This window comes from Saccopteryx leptura, chromosome 1 (genome assembly GCF_036850995.1).
Source record: "Saccopteryx leptura isolate mSacLep1 chromosome 1, mSacLep1_pri_phased_curated, whole genome shotgun sequence".
Lineage (NCBI taxonomy): Eukaryota > Metazoa > Chordata > Mammalia > Chiroptera > Emballonuridae > Saccopteryx > Saccopteryx leptura.
This window is the reverse complement of record NC_089503.1, coordinates 40,414,799-40,437,595: the sequence shown is the minus strand read 5'-3', so window position 1 is coordinate 40,437,595 and position 22,797 is coordinate 40,414,799. Positions and strand designations below refer to the sequence as shown.

General features: G+C 46.5%; 1 protein-coding gene and 1 non-coding gene across 5 annotated transcripts in view; both read left to right on the top strand.

Moving 5' to 3' along the window:
- Nucleotides 1–22,797, top strand: part of NAV2 (neuron navigator 2) — a 397,784-nt gene that overhangs the window by 27,532 nt on the left and 347,455 nt on the right. The gene's annotated exons all lie outside the window — the stretch shown is intronic.
- LOC136389897 (small nucleolar RNA SNORA51) lies at nt 19,426–19,553 on the top strand. Its single transcript, XR_010748452.1, has one exon. It is a non-coding gene; the product is annotated as a small nucleolar RNA SNORA51 (small nucleolar RNA).

Here is a 22,797-nt window from a genome sequence, read left to right as displayed (position 1 = left end):
ATATTTTGCACAATGCGGAGGGAAGGAGCATGCAGGAAGCGCCAAACCACAGACAAGACTGGCTTTGGTAGCCCAGTCGGTAACAGGAGCAGGTCGCTTTGAGTACAGAATTCATTTCAGGTGTGATTATCACATAGGTCTGGGATGGACAAAGGTGTGGGTGTGGTTGGCAGTGAGGGCCTGTGACTGCTTGCCACCCTCTACGTGAGTTGCTTCAGGTAGGACCTGGTGTTGTTACATACTTGCTCTGCCCAGTGCCTGCGTGGTTAAATTGGCCATTGGTGCCAGGAAGGTTTGTAGAGCTGGTGGCCCCTGCTTATCTCTAGATAGTGGGAGCAGGCATCCTTTGTCCTGGTATCCCAGACAGACAGGGAATCAAGAAGCAGCCCCTGCCCTTGTCCAGATGAATCTCCACGTGGATTAGAAGCGGCAGCTCTGGAGGTCTGAACCTAGTGGAGGGCAGACAGGCCCACCTTCCTGTCCACCTTGCCCGCTGCCATGAGAAGCCATGGCTGCTGTTGCCATCTGGTGGCGTTCTGCAGCAAAACATGCTTGGGGACTTCAGCAGGATCATTAAAGGGACTGAGCTCATAGCATCCTGGGAATTGAAGGTATAATTCAACCTGCTCATGGTACAGGGGGAAACTGATATCCAGAGAGGAGAAACAGCAAGGTATAAGTTCAAATTCTGCTCCCCTAACTAGGATTTAGGACAAACAGCTGAACTCCTAGGAGCCTGTTTCTTATTTAAAATGTGATGAACAGTTTCTTGTGCATCATTCCAGAATTTTCTTGTACAAAAGCAAGCGAATTCACACACATCTATCTCCCCCCTACCCAGCTGGAATCTCCCCATACTCACCATATTACAGAGATCTTCTTTCCCTGTTTACCATCTCCTGACCCAGAGGCCAAACGCCCTGTCTTGGCTGCTTTATTGTGGTCCGTCGTGCGGCTGCTGGCTCTGTATGGCTGTTGACTGTTTCCCTCCTCATGGACTTTTGTTTTGGTTTGTTTTGCCCTCATGAATGACGTGTTCGTTATACCTTTATCATTGCACAGCTGCACATTTAGATTCTTGAAAACAAAATTGTTGGGTCAAAGTCCAGAAGGTGTGTACCAGGTTATACTCCCACTAACAGTGAAAGTAGGAAGTATCTCTACCTGGAAGATGAGTCCAGTAGTCAGGATGGACAGGGGCTTAGAAAACATAATTCTTTTCTTTTCCTTTTTAGATTTTACTTAGTCACTTTTAGAGAGGCGAAAGAGAGAGTGAAGGGGGAGAAGCAGGAAGTGTCAACTCCCATATGTGCCTTGACCAGGCAGGGCCAAGGTTTTGAACTGGCAACCTCAGCATTCCAGGTTGATACTTTATCCACTGTGCTACCACAGGTCAGGCCGAAGGCATGATTCTAGAGGCATCCTGGACTTGCTCACCACCTGGCCAGCCTCAGGAATCTTGTCTTCCAGCCTGACACGGTGGCTGGAATTCTGACCTATTCCTTTACCTGGATGTCGTCTCTGGAAGAAGCTAAGTCTAGGAACAGACATCCATCCCTGAGGAGCGAATCTGGGCTCCAGGAAGGTAATAGGGAGCTCGCTGGCGTTCACCAGCAGTGGAGGATGGACTTGGTCAGGGCTGCATCATAACTTCTATGGGCCCTTAGCACTTTTGCCTTTGAGGACCCCTTCTTCCACTAAAAAATAAAGGGTATTAAAAATATACATATGTTCTGACTTCCTTGGTATAAGACAGATATCATCCAGGCTGGATAGTATTCATTTTTTCTTCTCATTAAAAAGTTTTTTAATTTTCCCATGGGACCCTACACGTTTGGTGGGCCCTAGGCACTGTGCCCAATGGGTAAGTTGGCCTTGGACTTGGTCCCCAGGTGAGCTTTCCACACACCTGCTTCCCTACCTGTTACCACCCTCCCTCAACCCTGGCTTTTGACCCCGGAAGGGCGTGAAGTTCAAGCCATATTGGGCCTAACTGTTCATCACCTACAGCACTGGGCAACATTTGGACTAGGTCAGGGCTCATAACCCCTAACAGCATCAGAAACCTACAATTTCTAAAGTGTTCTCACCAACAAAGTTATCTGAAGACATTATGCCCATTTCAAAGATTAAGAAGTGGAGAGACTGAGAAAGAAAGGAGAAGTGACTTATCCAAGACATACAGCTAGTAAGAAATAGAACTGTAGGGCCACCTGCGGTCTGGCCCTCCTCCCACCCTCCCGCACGGCCAGGGCTGCTGGCCTGGTTCCACCCAGACTTTATGATCCATCTTTGTTCTCTGGCCATCTTTGATTATGTGACTTTGCAGAAGACAAGGCAGTGACAGCACCCCGGCCTCGCGGGCACACCAGCGGAGCTCCGCATATTCGGGCGACATATGGAAGCCAACTGCAGCCGTGCCTTTCTCCGTCTCTCCCTGACGCACTTCAGTGTGTGTGTGTGCTATTTTGAACTAGAGCAAAATTGATTGTCACACATGCCTGGAATCTGATTTTAATGTAAATAGAGCGTGATTAGAAACCCAGATTTGGATGGATCAGCATCGGTTACCTCTCTGTTGTACTTTTTCTTTACGGAGCATGTTTATTGTTGTTAATGTAGAGAGTGCCGGAAGGGCACGGAAGGGGGATTGATCAAAAGAAGGCGGATTTAATAAGTACTTGTGCATAGCAAAGTTAGAAATGGATTTATTTCTTTTTATTTAAATTTTATCTGATTTCCACATTCTTCTGATACATCTAACCCCTTTGCTGAACACCCCCTCCATTTCTCTTTTAGGAACCCCACTTCCGTTCCTTCCTGTTGTTCTATCCAAAGTGTCAGTCAGTCATGGCTACCTCCTAGGATGGGCCCCACCATCTGTACTGACTGAGAGAGCCCACAAGATTAAGCTTTATAAAGCTCAGCTTTATCATGTCTTTCCCTTCTTAAAAAGCCATCATGATTATTATCATTATTGTCTGCTGTTTATTGAACACTAATTATGTCATCACTCATACTATTTTACCTCCCAATAATGCTCTGGAGTAGGAATAATTATACGCAATTTATAGATGTGAGACTTGAGGCTCAGCGAGGTTAAGTCAGCAGTTGGAGGTCACACAGCGCAGATAGAAGATACAAAGGATCACCTCCCATCACACTGCCTGTGCATTCTCAGAGGGTGACCATCAGAAAGGGCTTGAATAAAGAAGGTTCACTAGATACCGGGGGTGTGGTGAGGAGAGGTGTGACTTGGGACAAGAGGTGAACCAACATGCTCAGCCCATTCAGTGTCTATCTAAGCTCTGCCCTGGTGGAGGGGCAAAGTGACTGTTGCCCCATTCCCGGCCCCCTTTGCTTCTCTCTGGCTGGTCTCTAGGCAGTGGCACTGACTGCTTTTAAGTTTTGCTTTTTTAAAGTTAAAAGTCAGGCTGAGTTAGGGTAGACTGTTCACCTAACGTTTCCCCTCAGCATTACTTCCTTTCCAGGAAAGAGCCAGTGCCACTTTCCCTCCTGACAGCGACACCATCTGGAAGCCGAGGCCTCTCTGCCCATGTGGAGACCCAGCAGGGCCTGGAGGACTGGGCCAGGGTGCCAGCCCCTTGCCTTCAGGGCTCCACTCACTGGGGCTGAGGGATCAGGTATAGCCCAGGAAACCCGAGCACTCGGGCAGTTGAGCGTGACATTTGCGGGATGTGCTAGGCATGTGTGGAGGCCCTCTGGAAGTCCTGTGACAAAGGCTCTGATGTGGTGGGACGGAGCACGGAGGCCTGGGGCGCAGCTGACCCACAGAGTGGCAGAGCCAGCAAGGCGGGATTTCCTGAGGAGCAAATCGCCTCTCAGGTCCAATCTGGTTCCCTGAACTTGTTCAGAGGCGCTACGGTTGCCTCCATGTGCTCTAGGGTCTTCACATCAGTGCCAGGAGACAGTGAGGCAGACCTCTTACCTGTTTTTCAGGTGACCAGGGATTCCAGGGTTCAGCTAAGCTAGCCTGAGTTACTAAGCATTTGTGAGACCGACGATAAGACACAAGAGGCCTGGACCCGCCCCCTTCCAGGAGCCTGGGAGAAGGAAAAAGAAATTTATCTGGACACTGGGAGTGAAACAACTTAGGTTGGGTTTGAATCCCATCTCTGCTACTTCCCACTTTTGAGCATTTTCTGAGTCTCAGTTTCCTCACCTATAAATCGAATATGACGAAACCTACACGGCGTGCTCCTTGGGGACGAGGTCTGCGCCAGCCTTGTTGTCCACCTTACCCCAGGCATCTAGCATGGTGCCTGGCACAGAGTCAGTGCTGAGGGAATACCTGAATAAATAAGTGAATAAACATTATTGGCTGCAGTAAATGTAATGACGTAGGTAAAATGCTTCATTCGGCAGATGGTGGCTTTAATCCTCCCTGGAGGGAAGGGTGCCACTTCTATGGGGGGGTACGGACCAAGAAGAAGCAGGCTTGGAGGGAGAATGACAGCATCTTCCAGCTGGGCTTCCCAGCTGGATCGTGATGCTGAGAGACAAAGATGTTGAGTGAACACAGTCCAAGGCACTGACCGGCAGAGGTGGGGGGAGACTTTGACCAAACTGCAGGGCCAGTAACTGGAAAAACCCAGAGATTCTAACTCTCTGCTACGTGTCATTTCTGGGACATTCAGAGGTCGCATAGTAGTCTTTTAAATTTTACCAACAGATTGTGCGAACATTCGCTGTAAGATGCTCTTAGAATTTCAGATGGGCTCTTATTTTTAGAGGCAGCATCACCCTGAGCATTTGACAAGGATGGATTCATTTCTCGGTTTATTTGTAATAAGCTTAAAGGCTGTTGTTGATCATCATGTATAGACACACTTACTGCAGCATGTGTAGTTCTGACTGTACAGGCCTGGACCTCATTGTGTCATCGTTAAGAGGATGAGACAGAAGTGTGAGAGCAGGTGGGGCGCCACTTTGAGCGTCTACTTCACCCCTTCAGTCACTGCGGCGGCTGCAGCTTTAGTCCCCAGTTTGACTAAAATGCCATTACCTTTTATGACAGCAGCATCATTCTTTTGGTTATAAGTGGATTGATGAGGAGCTGAGGGCAGCCCATAATGAAGCTCAACTGTCACACTTTCACTGCAGTCTGAAGGAAATACGCTCTCCCACTTCCCCTGTCATTCCGCTCGATTGTCAGGGCCTCCGACTTAAGCTCCTTATAAGAACAATATCTGACCCAAAAATGTTAGACCAGGGATTACCAAGACAAATTCAGTGAAGTTACCTACTCTTCACGATTTAGAAGAGCTGGGAGTTCCCAGGCTGCTTGTCACAACTGCTGGTTTGTGAGGAAGATGGCGTTCCAAACCACAATAGCCAGGGGAAGCGATCTCTGGAGTCACAGCATTCAGACTTGACATTTGCTTGTCCCCTTAGAGAAGAAACTCATGCCAGTCTAGAGACTTTTAGGAAGAAAATGCAAAGTCCACAAAATCTTTCAGGGCTGTTTGTCATCTGCGGGAGTGGGATGGGGTGGGGCTGCCTCCTGCCTGTGGCTCCGAGGGCTCTGTGGCAGATGTGTGGTTCCTCCTGATGGGCCGCGTGAGCCAAAGGCTGGATGGGGCTTTGTTCTTGGCTCTTGAAAATTATAGGCTCTTATTTTTCAAAGGGGTTCTAATGAGAACATGGGAGGCACAAGGAACCCAGCTTGGCAGATTCGGTTTGCGGTGCCATGAATGTGGCGTTAGTTGATTTCTGTAGCTTACCTCTTCCTCTCTCTCTCCCCCTTGCCTCTACCCAGTGAGGGGCACCTCAGAGGGCCTCACCAGTCCCGCCTTCCCTTCCCCGTCTGCCTCCGATGTGCTCGTCTCACCCAGAGTGCTGCCAACCACGCCTTTCTGAATGCTTGTCTCCTTCCCATGCAAGGTTTGGCAGAGATAACCTTCCTTTCCAAAATGTTTATTGAAGACATTTTCTGAAAATCCATCAGTCCTGAACCTAATCATTCATACAGAGCTGTTTCTCCCACCACTGCTCTGGGTCTCGGGTTCTGTTTTTGTTTTTGTTTCAGGAGTGTTTCTCTCACTTCACTCAGCCTTTCAAACAACTCATCGACCTCTGCCAGGGAAGAACTCACTCAGGCTTGCTGTCCCAGACTCTGCACATATTTGCCACCCCTGTCCAGGTAGCTTTTAATATTGATGAGAATCTAGTGAACTCCATCCCCCCTTACTCTGCCTTGGGAGCTCGTAACAACTCACTCTTTCCAGTGATGCTACTAGAATAGTCCTCAAAGTAGGAACATGTGGAATGTCCAGTGTGGAAGCGACTTTATAAATAGCTCTATTCCTCAGTTCAGAGAGAGTAACTGAAGCCCAGAGAGGGAAACTAACTGGACCAAATTCACACAGGAGGCAGAGACAAGTCAGAATAAGGCCACAGCCCTCCCACCTGCTGGCCCTTTGCTGTCCTTCCTTTGAGAATTCCTTTCTACACACAAGTGCCAGAATTCAACATCCTTACTGAATAAGAATTACAGCTGTCCCTTATGGAGTATCAGCTATGCATCATGCATTATGCTGAGTACTTTTCATATGTACCTCATCTAATTCTCACCAAGTACTTTACGAGGTAAAATTCATTTTACAGATGAAGAAACTAAGGCAATGGTATGCTGGAGTTGGCTGGTACTGGCTCTCGAGAACCAGTTGTATGTATCTCCTCCTAATTCCATGTTTAGTGATTTCATGTTAAGAATTAAAATCAGCCACAGTAGTAGTATTTATACCACAAAAATTGGCAAGTGCTACACAAAGGGCTTTTCTCCATCCCCTGCCCGCACCCTAGGAGATCCAGTTTACCAGCGCACCTTTGGGCTTCATATAACCTAAACAGCTTGCCCAACGGTGCTCAGCAAGGATGAAACAGAGCTGGGACTTTTATCCAGGGGTGTCTGACTTCAACGCCTGGCCTGAACTTTTAACCATCACCCTATATTGCTAGTCAACAAGGCCAGCTTTTCAATGACTCATTCACTCTTGAGCTGGAGGTGGTAGTAGGAGAAAGCAGGTTCTATGGGTCTGATTCATTGGATGGTGACAGGATATAAGGGACCCATATACCAAGGGAGTACACCTGATTTGCTGGACAGCGATGCCCCCAGAGCATTTCCCAGACCTTACTCCACTCCAACCACACAGGCTTCCTTGATATTTTAAAGTTTTCCAATCACACCCTGAACTCGGGGCCTTCATTGTTGCTGTTCTCAGCGTCTTAAATGCTTTTCCAGAGATGCACACAGAGGTTGCTCCCTTACTTCCTTCTTGCCTGTGCTCTTTCTTGATTACTTTATCTAAAAATAGCACCTCCACAGTCTCTCCCTACTCCCTTTAGTTTCTTTTCACAGTACAGTACCTATCACTGCCTGCCTTCATAGCACATACGCATTTGCTTTTTGTCTTTCTCTCCAGCAGAATATAAGCTCCATGAAGGCTGGACCTGAGTCTCGTGTGTCATTATAGCTCCAGAGTGTGGAATTTTATGGATAAATTAATGAACCTTAGTTGTTATTCTGTTCCCTATGCCACAGTTCTTAGACTTGCTTAGGTGGTCGACAGTTAGCTCAGATACTTACTTGTAGAGGCAAAGGGCTTTCTCCTTGCTCTCTGATCTCATGGAAATCTTCAGTCTACAACCACCTTCTCTCCTCCCTGGAGCTATGTCTTTCGTGTTCCCACTCTCCACCCCCTACCCCCCACCCTCCAAATAGGCCAACGGTCAACATCTGTCAATGCTGATTTGCTGACAAATAATTAATTGAACATTTTTAAAAGGAACCTTTGGCTCCAAGAACTAATTGCATTCCCATCTTGGAAGGTGAATGTGCCTGTGTCATTTAAACTGACTGTTTTAAGAGGACTGTTGTGGCTGATTGAGTGTGACCTTTAGAGATCAGGTAGGAGGGGATTTAGGTAACAGCCACAGTAGGAGTAGCTGTAGGAATCCCAACTCTGGTGCCTGTGCGCTCATTCTGACCCAGAAAGTCACCTGGTGCCGTGTCCCACATTGCCAGGGTCATGCCTGGCATTAAATACATAATCACTCTTCTATACACACACACACCTACTTTCCTTTCTTATTTAAAAAAGCCTTACAGGTTTATTGTAGAAAATTATAAATCTATGGATAGGGCAAAAAGATAGTTGAAAATTACTTATAATCTCACCCCTGAGGTAACAGTTGTAAACATTTTGATCAGTTTCCTTTTAGTCTTTTTTTCCCTACTAGTTAACTTCTCTCTATTTTCTGACCTACATGAGAAAGAAAACCTAATGCATCATGGCTCATTTTCCATGTGATTCAATATATTTATATGCAGTCACTTTTGCTAGCTGAAGAGTATTAAGTTGTATGCAGGTGCCATAATTTATTTAACCCATCCCTGACTCTTGGACAGTTACGTTATTTTCAACTCTAGATCATCACAGACAGCACTGTGATGGAATTTTTTTTTGCTTTTTTGTTTTAATTAAAAAAATTTTCTTCAAGTACAGTTTACATTTAATATTGTTTTATGTTAATTTCAGGTGTGCAGCACAGTGGTTAAATAATTACATACTTTACAAAGTGTTCCCCCTGATATTTCCAGTACCCAACAGGCACCATACCTAGTTATCACAATGTTATCGATTATATTTTCTATGCTACTTTATACCCCCATGACTATTTTGTAACTACCAATCTCAACTTTGTGACTCAATCCCTTGTGATGGAATTTTTTGTTGGTACCTCTCAGGCATCCCCAAACTACGGCCCGCGGGCCACATGCGGCCCCCTGAGGCCATTTATCTGGCCCCCTGCCACACTTCTGGAAGGGGCACCCCTTTCACTGGTGGTCAGTGAGAGGAGCACTGTATGTGGCGGCCCTCCAACGGTCTGAGGGACAGTGAACTGGCCCCCTATGTAAAAAGTTTGGGGACCCCTGTCAGTGATTATCCTTATGTCATTAACTTCAATTACTATACATTCAGGGCTACGGAGTGAATGTCTGTGCACCTCCTGCAGTTCACATGTTGGAGCCCTAATCCCCAATACAATGGTGGTGTTGGGAGGTGGGGCCTTTGGGAGATGACTAAGTTTAAATAAGGTTATGAGGGTGGAACCCCCCGATGGCGTAAGGAGATGAGGGACCAGAGCTCTCTCTCTATCACATGAGGATACAGCAAGAAGACAACCATCTATGAACCAGGAGGAGGGCCATCCCCAAGGAGCCCACCATGCTGGCACTCAGCCTCCAGAACCGTGAGGTGTAGGTGTCTGTGGTCTAAGCCCCCAAGTCTGTGGTATTCTGGTCCAGCAGCCTCTTCACTGAGTCCTCCACATCTACTTACTGGAACAGTACCTGTATGGACACCCTGAATTTACCTCTGGGCCTTGGCATATGCTGTTCCCTCTTTCTAAGCTTCTTCACCTGATTATTATAGATTGTTCTCCCCAACTTAAGTCATATATCTCCTTACATTTTAATACTCAAATGAGGATGAATCTAACAACCAGGGTGTGTATTTGCAGTGGTAGTGAGTCACGGGCTTTAAGAAATACTACCACAATCCCTCTTCATCCAGCAAGGCTCAGCACAGGTTTCTGGGCTTCGGTTCCCTCTCTGGGCTGTCCGTAACCTTGGGCTGCTCTCCGGTTGCGCTGCTCACACTGCACTGGACTTGCCCGCTCGTTCATCTCCCCCCACAAGAGCACCTCTGTGAGAACGACAAAAATACAATTTTTGTTCTTGCATCTTTAACGCCCAGCAGCTCAGTCGCCTGGGCTCCAAGTGGGGCGCTGGTCCCTGCTTGGGGCCTGCCCTCCCCACTGAGCGGGTACGTGGAGTTATTTCCTCATTCCGGGCCCATGGAGAGCTCCTTTACAGAGCCTTTCAGCTGCCCCACCTTTGAGGTGAATGCCCATTCCAGGTCCTGGTGGATGTATTTATTTGCTCTGAGGGAGGGTGAGGAGAAAGTTTGGCCGGCAGAGGTTTAGGTAATATGTGCCTATATGGCTGTGGAGAGCTTCCAAGAAACCACAGTACCAACATAGCAATTGTTTTCACTGTGCTTCAGAATGACTCTCAAGAGTCGGGAAATGCTTAAATTTCAGCTTTAGAAAAGGGCTGCTAGAGAGATCACCTTTCCCCTCTGTCCCTCACACCCAGCCCAGATACAATGACCATGAATAAAGTTGGCCATTTGAGCTTTTCATTGCCCCCTCCCAATTCCTCCCCTCCTCCACCCCTTCTGGGTCTTTCTCTTTGTTCTGAGTTCATCTTCCCTTATCTGCCTCTGCATGACTTTTGCTCTTTTTTTTTTTTTTAATTAACTCTAACTCCAGAAAGAATCCTGTCCCTGTTCCATGGCAACACACATTACACAAAGTTGGGGAAAGGATGATCATCGCTTTCTGGCTAGGGAGGTGAGTGAAGCCTTCACATGGAAAGCAGCTGATTCTTGAAGGATGGGTAGGATTGAAAAACTGAAGAAGTGGGAGAGTAAGGGAAGTCATCCCAAGCTCAGGCAGGAGGAAGATGTGGTCAGGAATATGAAGACTGAGGCTGAAGCAAACAGTTATGTATAAAATTTATGAAGCACCTGCAGCGTGCGGCCACGTGTATGTGTGGGTAAGCCAGATGTCCCCCAGGTCTCTGGTTCTCCAGCTCATGTGCCTGTGTGGGCTCTCTTCCTCATTCTTACTCCTCAGAGAACCCAGCCTTCAGATGTGCTACCTCTCTAAGATCAAAGCAAAAGAATCCATGATCGTAAAGATGTTGGTACCCAATTTAGACTTCGCTGGATATTTTGTTGGGAGATCGGAGAATGAACTTATCTTGTTTACTTCACCACAAACAACTGAAAATATCCAGTAGACATTTCTATTTTCCTACAAAGCTCTTCTTAGCCATGCTATGGTATGGAGGACTGTTGCTTCCTCCTTCCCTCACTCTTTTTCTGGCCCTTTTTTTTATCTCTTGAATTCATCCCTGTGGACTTTATATCCCCCACCCTTAATCAGCCAACTCGTAACCACCCATCTTATATACTACAAATCCATTATGTTTATCACTAACCCCCAGCCCTGGCATTTTCTTGATCTTAGCCCTTGGGATGCAACGTCCTGCAAGTGGTTTATTTTGCTATATTTCCAAACAAATGCAATACATTCCTCAAGAGCAATTCTAGTGCCTGATATAGTCTCTGTCTTGTTATACTCTGTCTTATTTTCTCACTGAGACCCCCAGAACAGTTTTTCTATTATCTTCATTTTATAGATTAGAAAGTAAGAGGAGTGAGTTGGTTTGCTCTAAGTCATATAGCAGTCAGAATGGCAAAGATGAAACCTGAACTCTGTCATTTTTAAAAAAATGTATAACAGCCACCTCCCATGCATGTAGTATGAGGAGGGTGATTTTGATAGAAGAAGGGCTAGATATGTAGATCAAGTGTATATTAGTTTACCAGGGCTGCTATTTTTTTTTTTTTAAATACTACAATGGGAGGTGTAAAACAATAGAAATTTATTCTCTCAGTTCTGGAAGCGAAGGGTCCAAAATCCAGACATCAGCAAGGTTGGTTCCTTCTGCAGGATTCAAGGGCGAGTCCTTCATGCCTCTCTCCTTGCCTCTGGTGGTTGCTGGCAATTCTTGACATTGCTTGGCTTGTAAACCCATCACTGTAATCTTTGTCTCCATTTCCACATGGTGTTCTTCTCTATGTGTCTGTGAGTCTTCACATGGCCTGTTACAAGGATGCCAGTCATTGGATTTAGGATTCAGCCTAATCCATTACAAACTCATCTTAACTAATCACACTGGCACACAACAATCCACGGTTCAAATGCTATAGAAATGTTTACCTGAAACCTATGTACCCTATTGATCAATGTTACCCCATTAAATTTCATTTTCTAAAAAAAACCCCAAAAAACCTGTTTTCAAATAAAGTCTCATTCTGTGGCTCTAGGAGGACATGAATTTTTAGCAAGACACCATTCAACCTAGTCCAGGACCAGTTCATGAAGATCCTAGAAGGTAATGCCAAGAAATTTGAATTGTGCCAAGGAACAAACATGCATGCAGGGCTTTTTAGGGGAAGGATGACAGGAGCCAACTGAAAACACACCCTCCCCATTTGCCAATCCCATTCCTGACTCTGACTGGTTCCCTGTGCTTTCTCCTGGCCTCAGTGTCCTGTGCCTTGTTGCTCGGTTAAGGAATGAGACAGGGTGGTCTTCCATCAACAGTGCAGACTTCCATCAGTGTTCTCTGAGGGTGGCGGCATATTCTTCCTTTTGGAAACTTTGCACTTGCCTCCACTGTGCCTCGGGCTAATCAGTATGCCTTGTGAAAAGTATTTAAAGCCTGATGCATTAGTCACAACAAATCTGCTCCTGCTGAGTCCAAAAGACAGCACAGGGCGCCAGTTTCTTTTTGGTGAGCGCAGTTTGTTCTCCCCTCACGTCGCTGACACCGGCTCGGGCTTGCACCCTGGCTTTTATGCCCAGACTCCCTTTCCTCAGTTGTCCCAGATGGAAGAGCTGCCAAGGCCTGGTGAGGCCACTTTTGGAAGCCTTTCCGAAGACAGTGGCCAGGGGCTGAGGCAGGGCAAGGGGTCAGATTGGGAGGGGTTGGTAGACCAGGCTGCTCCAAACGCAAGACCCTGATGCCCAGCGAACACGGTGCCAGCTGGAAGCAGTTGAAAGAGCCCTGGGTGACCGATTCAGGGCCCCTCTCTGACCCACCTCCAGCAAATGCTGGGCTATTTTGATGCTGCTTTGAAGCTGTGAGAACACCAGAACTTCGGGCCTGCTCTAGTGGCGGAAGCCACAGGCTCCATCTGCCTTTGCGGCTTTGCCAAACCCTTGACTAACCTACAGGGGAGTAAGTTTCAGAGAGACACAGTTGGCTCCCATGAGCGTGCAGAGGCCCAGGGCTTCTGTTGACTGTGAGCAGGAAGAGTCAAACAGCTCGGCAGGGTTTCTCCCTGCTGGGTCCAGCATGCTGTCCTCTGATTCTGGGGCTGTAGGTTGGGTGACAAGAGTTTGAATTCCTGAATTGGAGGGTTCACCTCCTCTGCTTCTTGTTAGCTGTGTGATTTCAGTCAAGCTGCTTGACCTCTCTGAACCTCAATTTTTTTTCAATTAGAAAACACTAAGTGGGTAATTCCTGGCCTTTAGAGGGTTTCAGAAGCGTGAGCTGAGAGGATGTATATAAAAGTGCCCTGTAGGCTGTAGTGTGTAATGGGAGGGTATACTGAGAAAATGTGTTGCCCCGTATCTGGTACACAGTAATAGTTTATGTTTACTGATGGGATGGAGCGTGCCAAAATGAATACTTTTCATGGATTGTCTTGCTTAACCTGCACAATAGCCCTAGGAGTTAGAACTATTATCTCTGTTTTACAGATGAGGAAACCATTGCTTAGAGAATTTGCTGAAGGTCAAGCAGCTCATTGGAGTGAAGGCCAGATTCAGGCTGTGGAGCCTGCCGGCTTAGCCCCCAGTTTACACCACCTCTCTCAATACAATAGTAATAACTTTAAAACTTTCCATCATTAGGGCCTAGTCTTTGACAAGTCCTCAAAATATTGATATATTGCCTCTAATGCTCACAGCAGCCTTGTGATATAATAGTACCGCCTCTGCTTTATAAAAGAGGAAGTCAAGATTCAAGGCTTTAGTTTCTTCCATCTATTGAGCACCTACTGTGCTATCCAAGGCATTGGGGACCCAACAGCGAACTAGATGAGAAGGTTGGTTCCTGCTTTCATAGAATTTATATAATATTTTAGGGCCAGGGAGACAGGTGATGAAATACATAAGCAAAATAATTTTAAGTCGCGGTGAGGGTGATGCAGGAAATTAGCCGAGTGACATGGCAGAGTGACGGGTGGTCGGGGAAGGCCCCTCTGAGGACAGCCCTGGGGGCTGAGACCGGATGGTGAGAAAGAGGCAGTTGTGTGGCATGTGAGCTGGGCAGCGGCTGAGCTCTGTGAGGAGCAGGGAGGGACGGCAGGGGCTGGAGGCAGGGGCTGGAGCGAGGGCAGCCCAGAGAGTGTGAAGAAGGGTGGTGCAGGCTTGAGGGCAGGAGGCAGTGGCTGTGGTGAAAAGTGGGGTGACTTGTAAGAGGTAGTGCGGGACAGGGACCCTTTCCTGCCCAGGCTGATTCCTAGGATGATTGTGCTCCCAGGTCATTGGCTGAGAGTCTAGCCAGGGATGATGGTGGAAGAAAGGCTCAGGCCTGGGCAGGACAGGGGGACTGGTGGGCAGTCCCCCTGGTGGGTGGGCTCAGGCTTAGAAAACAAGGCAGCAGAGCTGGGGGCTCAGGGGTTGCCCCCACAGCCACGTGGGCTAGTTACCACACTTCATTGCATCAGAGATTTGGGAGCTGCCAATCACCCCGTGACCAGACCCAGCCAGCTGCCAAAGCTGGGACCAAGACCTCCGCCCACTTTCCTATACCCCCCAAGAGACTGGCTCTCATTCCTTACCCACTTGGGGAGTTTGTAGAATCCCACCATCGACAGAGCATTGCTGGTAGATATTCTAAAAAGCCTAATAAGCCTGACCTGTGGTGGCGCAGTGGAAAAAGCATCGACCTGGAAATGCTGAGGTCGCCGGTTCGAAACCCTGGGCTTGCCTGGTCAAGGCACATATGGGAGTTGATGCTTCCAGCTCCTCCCCCCTTCTCTCTCTGTCTCTCCTCTCTCTCTCTCTCTGTCTCTCCCTCTCCTCTCTAAAAAATGAATAAATTAAAAAAATTTAAAAAAAATAAATAAAAAGCCTAATAAGATATGTTTCCCCTCTTGAAAGGAAGAGGATGATTTTCTGTAGTTGATCAGAATGAAACCATAGAGATTTGAACATGGAAGATGTGTTCGACACCCTCACTGATAAGAAGGGACAAAGGCTTGGGTATTGTTTTAATTTAGGGTTGTGAAAACAGTCAGTGAGGATCTACCTGGGGAAAAAAACAACAACAAAAACAAAAAAGACAAAAAATACACTTTTGCTAACTTAGTAAAGAGAGTCAGTGGACGCTGTTGAAGGCAGTGTGGTGGCAGAGCAGAGGGGCTTCTGGTGTCGGGTAAGAGGTTGCTTCCCACCCCTTCTCCTGACTTGCTATGTTTTGGGGCAAGTCAATGAATGTCTCTGATTCCTATTTTCTGACTTGTAAACTATAGATAATAATGGACACCTCCCTCATGGGGGCGAACAAGTAAAATCACACGCGGGAAGTGCTCCGCACACGGTGAGTATTTGAGAAAAGGTGTCTGCTGTCACCATTTGGGGGTGCAGATGCAGATGAGCAGTGACATGGAGCGAGACAGACACGCTGTGACGGCAAGATGGTGGACCCCTGTCATCCTGAGCTCAGGCCGCCATGGCACCCCTCAGAGTTGATTTTTATTAATCTCTTTCCCCTACAAAAAATACTTCCTGATCTTCTCGTTGGCCTCTGTTGCCTGAAAGGTAATATCTAAGAGTAGAAATATCCCCTGGTAAGGGAGAGTTCCAGCATATGAGTTTGAGTTTTAGACCCGAGTTCTGCCTGTATTTCCCCCACCCCCAACCCAGCGGCCCCAGCACACCTGCCCGTGAGGCACTGCTCCCCTGAGAGACAGGCTGCAGAGACGTATCCCACCTCAGGCAGCTGTGCTGGGGCCGGTCCTTTGTCCCATTGCAACTCAACGGCAGGGCAGCGCAGTAGATTTGTAAGGTGAGTTCATCTTCTCCCACCAGCACCATAGTATGGTTTCAGTTGAAGTCATCATTGGACAGTGCTGTCTGTTATTAGTCACTTCCCTTCTGCCTTGGGGGAGACAGCAGGGTCGTGGCAGGGCTCAGAAGACCCAGGCACAGCAGCCACTGACACTGACTCACAGGCTCTGAGAACTGCCTGTCCACTGGTGACTACGCACTGACTCGTCCCGTTGGTGGGTTCTGCAAGGGCGTGGCTAGGCCTGGCCACATCCTGTTCCTTTCCCCTCTGCAGAATGCAGCCCCCATGTTCGTGTTATGAAAAACAGCATCTTTTCAAAAATAAAATTAGAGGCCTCAGAGAGAAAAATTGAGAATCGTTTCCAAGAAGGAATTGAGCTGAGAGAACCAAATCCTGTCCAATATCCCGGGTTAGAAAGGACCAGTTATGAACTACAGTGCAGTTGACTTTGGCCCTGAGATCTACCGGGAAAACTAGGGGGAAGAAATAGTAACAAATTAGCAGTACAAGCATTATTTGCTCATGAGCTCTTCCAGTCATGTGTGAAAATAAGTAATCCTGTCCCAGGATCCTATTGTTTGCTTCATAGCCCAAGGTGTGGTGTTTGGGAAAATGCCAGTGCTTGTGGTTCTTCTGCTTTGGGGAATAAAGAAAAGAAAACCCCCTTGGGAGTGTTGTTTTTTGGAATACTGTGACTCCCCTGAGCTCTGTGTTCAGTTGGCGCTTAGAACGAGTCTGAAAGGGCTCAAGAAGAATCGAGCACAGGGGCTGCTCAGTCTGTACCAAAGCCCAGAGCCAGTGCTGGTGTAGATGTCCAGGCTTCTCAAGGTGAGAGAGGTCTGGGGGGCATTTGGTCTTTAGGGCATCATTTATCTTTTTACTGAGCACCTACTATGCACTGGGCACTCTTTTAGCCCCCGTGGATTAAGAATAGCAAGGTTTCTGTTGTCACGGGGTTTTCCTTCTTGTGGGAAGAGAACTACAGCTAAAACACAAGTAAACACATGCATAAATACGTTTATTTCTATGAAAAAAGAAAGCGCGGCAACGTGTTCAGGACTGGCTAGGAGTGACGTCCGATGAAGGGCTCAATGCAGAACGTTCTGAGGAGGCATTAGAACCACAGGACCGGCCACATGAAGCACACGGATGCCTGAGCGGGGCAGTGGGATTGCCAACTCAAAGGCTTTGGGTGGGGATGGCCATTGTGACTGGAGCCTTATGAATTAGTGACTCATTTCAGCTTTATACTTGACACATGCTATAACCCCAACTGGCATGTCCACTCAAATAGTCATCTCCTGGAGGTGGGATAGGAAGGACTGTCTAGAACTGCTTTGGGGACAAGCAGAAATGACTGATTAGAGGACTAATGCTATCTTCCTTCTCAGCTCCGCATCTAACCTCTGTCAAGCTCTGTTTGTTCATCTTTCCTGTTTTTGCTTAGGTGAGTTTACTCCTCTTCATGTCCCTTCCCTTCGCCCTGGTCAGAACAACCAGCATCTCTCTCCAGGCCTACTGAGGAAGTGCTGGACCAGGTTCCTCCCATATGATCCTACTCATCTCCGGTTCGTTCCTCACACTGTGTTCAGAATGATCTTTTAAAACCTCAAATCTGATCAAGTCACACACACACATCCCTTCTCAGTGCTTTTCCATGATTTCCCATTCCTCTCAGGATAAGGACCTAAGTCCCTACAATGACATACAAAGCCCTATCTTTGCAGATCCCCTATGCCTTCTCTAGCCTTGTTCCTAGCCATTTGTGGTTTCGGTTTTCATGCTCTGGCTACACTGGTTTTTTCCCTCAATTTCTAGAATGTTTTATATTAGTTCTGGCCCCAGGGCCTTTGCACATCCTCAGTGGTTCCTAATCTGTTCTCTGTTCCTAATTACCTTGGCTTTGGCAATTTCTACTCAGGTCTCAACACAGATGTTACTTCAACAGGTTGTCTTTTTCATTCTTCAACAGTAAAATACTACCAAGGGTTATTTAGTTACATGTTCTCAATAGTACTTCATATGTTTTTCATACTGCTCAGCACAATTGAGCAGAAATAAGCTAAGAAGAGATGACAAGGAAAAACAAGTCAGACAATATTCATTCTAAAGAATAAAATAGAAGTACTTTGTAATTAGGTTTCTTTTATTCTTGAAGGTCTTTACTTTTTAGAGTGAATTGGTTGGCACGGGGTGATCATGTGCATCAGAGTGAAATAGGGCAGCCCTCTGGAGTCCGAGGGGGAGCTACTTGTGATGTCTCCTCCCTACACTAGTCCATAGCCGCCAGGAGGGCAGGAACCAGGACTCTCTTGTTCATTACTGTGTCCTCAGCACTTGGAAAGTGTCGAGAGCACTGTAGACACTTGATATGTGTTCATTGAAGCAATGAATGCACACAAAGACCTTGAATCTTAAATGTTCCACTTGAATGTGCTACTTGCTTTCAACAAAAAGAATAAAAACAGGAGACCGTCTGTATTTTCTGTTCCATTTCTCTACCCTATAGAGACGGTGATTGATATCTGGAGTTCGAGAATAAGCATAGTGAGCAGGAATTCTGGCAGATGAACAGCCTGCTTAGGAAGTCTGCTCTTGCCTCGGACTATCAGAACAGTGTTATTTTCTTTGGCTCAAAGGAATCTAAGACTGTGTGTACTCAGGGAAATGGTGTAGACCCATGGTGTGGAGTCAGGGCCAAGGGTGAGACTCAAATAATAATCAAGTGAAAGAGGGTTGTGTGAAGCCTGGTGGGGGACATTGCCTTTCTCAGCAGCTGAGGAATTGGAACATTCCCTCTTGTGTCAATGTGGAAGTGAATGAATTAAGCTCCGTTTTATGCTGTGCCTGGAAAAATACCAATGCTGTACTCACATAGTTTCTGAAAGCAAACCCCAAATGCCACTCAGTCTCAGCTCTACAAGAGACTCTTACAGGAAAAAAAAAGTCAACATTCACAGACTATGGGAAATATCACTGAAGTGGAAAGAGATTATACCCATGTTTTGTTTTGGGGTTTTTTTGTTGTTGCCTTTTTTGAGGTTCTATACCCCTTTGAAAATCTGACAGAAGCAACGGACCCTTTTTCCCTTCCATGCTCCTTCTCCGCCTGCAAACTGTGTATCCATATTGCATTTTCTCATCCACGGGAAGCCCTGCAGGGTTATAGCCTTAGGTTAAAAATGCCAGTTAGTGGCTCTGATTGGAAATTGAGCAGAAATAAACTAATAAGAGATGACAAGGACGCACAAGTTAGACAATGTTTGGTCTAAAGAATAAAATAGAAGTGCTTTGTAATTAGTTTTATTTTATTTTTTTTCCATTCCTGAAGTTCTTTACTTCTTTTTTTAAAAAATGATTTTACAGAAAGAGAAGAGAGGGAGCTGGAAGTATCAAGTCATAGTTGCTTCACTTTAGTTGTTCATTGCTTGCATGTTGCATGTGCCTTGACCTGGCAAATCCAGGGTTTTGAACACATGACCTCAGCGTTCCAGGTCAGTGCTCTATCGACTGTGCCACCACAGGTTAGGCAAGTTCTTTACCTTTTAGGACAAATTGATTGGCACAGGGTGATCATGTGCATCAGAGTGAAATAACGCAGACCTCTAGGGGGCAGGGGAGAAGCCAATCTGAGCACCTCCTGGGATTGGTGGTGATCTAGCCACTAAAATGTAAGCACCGGCCTCCCAGTGCTTACCGCAGGCTGTGTTCTTACACTGTACAGAAAGAGGAGGCAAAGTAAACCCACCCATCTACACCTCAGCCCTGGCTCTTCGCCTGGTCTGTATTGTGAATGGGGGGGACATAGGAAAATAAAAATAAAAAAATAAAATAAAATAAAGAAAATAAAAAAAATAATAATAAAATAAAAAAATAAAATGTAAGCACCACAGGCCAGGATTTTAGTCTGTTATGTTCCCCACTGGTCTCCAGTGTCTAGTTCAGTGCTTGATACTTAGTACGCCCTCAATAAATATTTGTTGATGAGTGAATCAATTAGTCAATCCTATATAGGTTGCCACAGTTTACTCTCTGTCTCCTTAGTTTTGTTCTGAATGTATCAGATGACTTAGTTTTGATTTCTTTGTTCAAGAAATATTTATAGAGTACCTCCCAGGCTCCGGTGGGTCATAATTGTTCTCTAGGCATAGCATGGCATGAGATTGAATGGCTCCTGATCCAGGGCTCGTTACCCTGGCTTAAGTCTCGTTTCTGCTGCTTGGGAGTGATGAAAACAGTAAAATGGGGTGTGAGAATTAAATAAAGTCGTTCCGTTAAAGCACTTAACACACTTCTTGACACACAGCTGTGTGTTGTTTTAATAAATGTCAGCCATCTTTATTACTACCTGGCTCCTCTGCCGTCCAGTTTATTGGTTCCCGTGGGGTCCTCTTCACTCTTTGATCCCACAGTTCTGAACCTCAGACACTAAGTGTTGCTCCCTATGCAGCAGGTTAGGTATGGCCTTTATAAAGTTCCAGAATAATGAATCATGGCTATATTGAAGGGTTGGGAATATACTAATTTTTTCCCTTTCTATTTTTCTGTATTTTTTTATTTTAATTAATAAGCATATATAACTTTCAAATTTAAATGTACTGTCTGAATATAGTATCATAATTTAAAATGTGTTTATTTAATTTTATAAAATCTAGAGGTAGAAAACAAAAATATTTTATTTCCTCTGGCCTGTAGGATCAGTTTGAGAACTTAATTTGTCTGTTATGTTTTCCAAATGAAAATGCCCATGCACAAGCACTGAGAAAGCAAAGGCGCCTTCCTGAGCAGACATGCTGGATGTGTCGTTCAGTTTAGCAGAGGTGGTGTTGAGAACTTGCACTCTTGGCTCTGACTCCAAGCTCTAACACTCTCCAACTCCATATGTAGCTTTGGGTAAACTATTCAGCCTCTTTAAGCCTCAAGTCTGTCATCAGTCAAATGGCAGAGATAAATGGAGAAAATTTTTCTTCTAGATTGTTGCGGGAATGAATATCAAATACTTCACATTAAGAGTAAGTCTTCCATGCGTTCTTTATTTCTTTCTATTCAAATAGCATCAGAGATGTCACCATCCTTTGCATTACACATGTTTATATAAATGTCTCCGCTTTGATGTTTAGTTAAACGAACTGATCATGGCCAAACCAGAACTTCTGCTTTTTTTTTTTTTAAAAAAAGATATTATTTATTGATTTTAGGGAGAGGAGAGAGAGAGAAGGTAGGGGAGGAGTGGGAAGCATCAACTCAGTAGTTGCTTCTCGAATGTGCCTTGACTGGGCAAGCCCAGGGTTTTGAACCGGCGACCTAAGCAATCCAAATCGACGCTTTATCTACTATGCCACCACAGGTCAGGCAACTTTTGCTACCTTAAAACTGTTTTGCAGCCCTGGCCGGTTGGCTCAGTGGTAGAGCGTCGGCCTGGCGTGCGGGGGACCCGGGTTCAATTCCCGGCCAGGGCACATAGGAGAAGTGCTCATTTGCTTCTCCACCCCCCCACCTCCTTCCTCTCTGTCTCTCTCTTCCCCTCCCGCAGCCAAGGCTCCATTGGAGCAAAGATGGTCCGGGCACTGGGGATGGCTCCTTGGCCTCTGCCCCAGGCGCTAGAGTGGCTCTGGTCATGGCAGAGCGACACCCCGGAGGGGCAGAGCATCGCCCCCTGGTGGGCAGAGCGTCGCCCCTGGTGGGCGTGCCAGGTGGATCCTGGTCGGGCGCATGCGGGAGTCTGTCTGACTGTCTCTCCCCGTTTCCAGCTTCAGAAAAATACAAAAAAAAAAAAAAAAAAGCTGTTTTGCTATCTGTTTCCCCCCCTCGTCCTCTACATTTCCATAAATTGCACCAGCATTCACCCAGTTGTTCCAGCACAAAGCCCTGGAGTCATCCCTCACTCCTATCTTTGCTTCACATCCCATATTCAATTTGACAACTTAGCTGACATGTCTGAAAATCAGTTTCTTTTCAGCATAGCACTGCCACCATCCCGAGCAAGCCACCATCCTTATGCCTGTGTGAGTGTAATAGTACCAGCTCACCTCTCAGCATCCCCTGAGCCTTACAACCATTGTCCCATGGAAGCAGAGTGTATGGAAGAAGTGTACTTCACCTCAGGGCGGGCCACTTCCTTGCTCAGAAGTCACCGCACTCTCCTTAGCTTCCTCTGAGACTGGGAACAAAACCCAAATGGCTTACATTCAGATCTCTGTTAGGGGTAAGCAAGCTTCTTCTGTACCTATCTTAGGTTTTCTGGGCCACATAAGAGTCTCTCACATCGTCATCATCTTCTCCTTCTTTGCCTTTATCTTGGTCTCTGTTTCTTCCTCCTTCTAACATTTAAAAAATATAACAACTATCCCTAGTGCATGGGCTTACAAAGACAGGCCAAGGGCTGGGGCTGGCCCACCTCGCTGTATACAGGCTAGCCTTGACCTTTTCCTCTAGCCCATCTCTCACCACCACCACCCCTCCCAGCCACCTCGCTCACTGCTCCGGCCTCCGTGGCATTCTTGCTGTCCTGGAGCACACTGGCCACATTCTGTAGAGGGCCTGTGCACTCCTGTCCCTCTGCCCCTAACACTGTTCCCTGAGGTCTGCTTCCTGGCTCTCTTCTTTCTTTCGTTTGAGTCTCTGCTAACCAGTGCCTCCTTGGAGAAGCCTCTCTCAGAAGCCCCTCGGAAGTCCCTGCCCCTTCCTCCCAGGCGACCTCTGTCCCTAACCTGGCTATCCTCCTTGTTGTGGTATTTGTTGTATATTTATTTGTTTGTCGGTTCTGCTGCTCCTTGATGGCAGGCTTTATTTGTCTTGTTCAGCGCGCTCTCTATCTCTCCCCTCAACACCCAGAAAAGACCTGGTACTTACTGCTCATTCAAAACTATTTGTTGCATAAATTAATAAATGTAAGAACAGTTCTGTTCTGTAGCTAGATAGTTTCCAACCCATGCAATAGCACTCATTTGCAACAAGGCAGCCCTCTTTTTCAACCCTTAGCCCTGTTGGCTCTGTCTAATAAAGAACAGTCAGATGAAGGCGCCACACTGTGATGGCGAAGACTGTGAGAA